We start from the raw sequence: 2,852 nt of genomic DNA, 5'->3' as shown, positions 1-2,852 counted from the left end.
TGCCTGGAACAATCCTTTTGTTGCTGTGGGTTCTTTTACGTGCGCTAAGTGCATGTTGCACACGGGACATCGGTTTATCGTCTCATCCAAATGATGTCGGTAAGTCACACACACACACACACACACACACACACACACACACACACACACACACACACACACATCGTACATATTCATGAAATACTGAGGTGTTTCACTCTCATCATGCAAACGTCAACGGCATCGGGTAAATGAATATCACACACAAACAGTCTTTCAGCGTTACCAGCTTCTCTTACTGAGTGGTTTGTAACCATGCCACTTGCACAAATAAGCAGTATGTCATGTCACAACAGACTGAACAAACACATGTACTAAAAGCTGAAGCCGGTGCCATCTCCCTCCTGTCACTGTGGACAGAAGACCAAACAGCGGAGCACATCCTCCAAAGCTGCCTCCTGTACAGACAAGCAAGAAAAGAAGTGTGGCTTGTTGACACCCCGCTCATGACTAAACTCAACGGCAGCCACGAAGAGCTGGAGAAAATGGCGTCATTTATCGCCAAAGCTGGACTCATGGTGCAGCTAGGAACGCCGAGAAGAAGATGACTACAAGTTTTCCATACTCTGTCAGCTGTTTCAGAAAACATAGCTGTGTTTATTGGAACAGTCTGCATATTGTAAGTCAAAGACAACACTACCATACCATCCACCCGTGTACAAATCCATTTCGCCGAAATGAAGTCACCCGGTTAATCTGTCAAACAAACAGACGCTCCCTCTTCCCTCGTACCACCAACTGCGCATGCGCAAAATTACACAAAGCAAAATAACACCACACGAAGCCTTCACACAAAAGACTTCTTCTAAGTCCTTCGTGCGTGCGAGCACGCTTTCACCCACCCACCCATCCATCCACACACACACACACACACACACACACACACAGACACACAGACACAGACAGACAGACAGACACACACACACACACACACACACACACACACACACACACACACACACACACACACACACACACACACACACACACACACACACACAACTTTACTACTTTTTAAGTGACCATCCAATTGGACAGTACTAGGATGGTGGTTAATGAGGAAGAGTGAGAACACAGAAAGAGAGAAAGCCATTCAAAGGAAGCTCTCTTTCATCAAAACATATCTGTAATTTATTCTGTAACGTTGATAAAACAGAAAATGCAAAACATGAAGGTAAATGAGAAAAAGCAACAAAAAAAGAAGAAAGAGAAAGCAAACGAGCAAACTAACAAACAAAAAAGAAAACAGAAACAAACAGACATAATTATTCACAGACAAGCTGCTACGTTCGAGTGACGTAGCATGCACAATATCAAATAAAGCTATCAGAAAAGTTTTTTTTTAATAAATAAATAAAAAATCCGCGCAATGTGCAACATTTTTCGCTCTTTCTTACATACTAACTTACTTCCACAATCATTCGAAAAATACAGCATATGGTATTCCATATAAGGTAAACTATTTCCGTCGATTCTGGTGTGTGTGTGTGTGTGTGTGTGTGTGTGTGTGTGTGTGTGTAGTCACAGAATAATTTCTTCCTCACACCTATGAAAATGGAGTTCAACTTTTCAGGCCGTCCATACTTTGCTTTTACTTTCCTTTCCCTTTTGTTATTTTTTTCTTTTCTATGATAATTAATGTTGTATTCACACACTTACATTCACCCTGTTCTTTAACTGTACAGAATATAAACAAACTGTGCAAAAAAAAAATAAATAAATAAATAAATAGAATAAAGATTGCATCTGAATGCCTTTATGTCTTCTTTTAAAAACCGTTTGTTCAACGTCTACAACTGTCATCTTAAAAAAGATATTGCATTAATGCATTGTTACTTTAAAGACTAGAAAACATTGACCTTGTCCCTCTCCCGCCCCCCCTTCCCCCCACCACTAAACTCCCTTCCACCTCCAACAAAAAAGCCCAGATTTGATAACCCCCTCATTATCATCCAGACAAAGAGATGTCTGGGGAAAGTGGGTGAAAAAAAACAAAAACACACCGATCAGCGTTTTGTTTATCATACAGTCGAAGAGCTGTCTGGAAATGTCTTTAAAAGAGACACACAACTGGTGAGGGTTCAAACAGTGGCTTTTTGACCTGCAGAGAAGTTAGGAAACACAACGCTGGCCAGATTTTGCCCTGGACCTGTCAACTGTGAGTAGCGTGTTACTGTCAAATGTCTGACATATTTACTACTGTGCTTTAATGCATATCAAAAACGCGTTTCAAGAATCTAATTTTGAAATTTTAAACCTTTGTTCCCTTCATTCATATCCAGAACAGAAACCGTTACGACCACTAGTACGATCTGATGTTTGAAATACATTTTTAAACATGTTCAGAAATTGAGCAGTCTCTATGCAGATTAGGCCTACCCCTTCTCTTTCTTCACATTCTCTTGACATTTCCTTTTGTTCCTTTCCATATGCCTTTTTTTCGTGCACATAGGTTGACAGTCTGTGCAGAACATGTCTCAGCATGTAATATACTCATTTCTTCTATTACCAATTTGCGACAAAATTGCTTTTTTTTTCTCTTTGCGCTGAAAAAATGACCAATACTATTTTTGTTGCATTCAACTGGAAAATAAAGTTTCTCTTTTCTCTTTCTTTCCCAAATGTTCCCATTCATTGATGTCATTCCCGAAGTCTTCAGCATTAGTCTTTTAGCATTACATAGTTATAACTGATGTCCTCTTTCGTTCAAGCCATCCACTGAAGCATTTATCAAGACTACGAGGTATTTATGTTTTTAAAAATATATCATTATGTGTTGTTGGTTAAAATCAATATATATAGAAGAAATAGCA

The sequence above is a fragment of the Babylonia areolata genome, chromosome 2, assembly GCF_041734735.1.
Source record: "Babylonia areolata isolate BAREFJ2019XMU chromosome 2, ASM4173473v1, whole genome shotgun sequence".
Lineage (NCBI taxonomy): Eukaryota > Metazoa > Mollusca > Gastropoda > Neogastropoda > Buccinidae > Babylonia > Babylonia areolata.
This window is presented reverse-complemented; position numbering follows the sequence as displayed.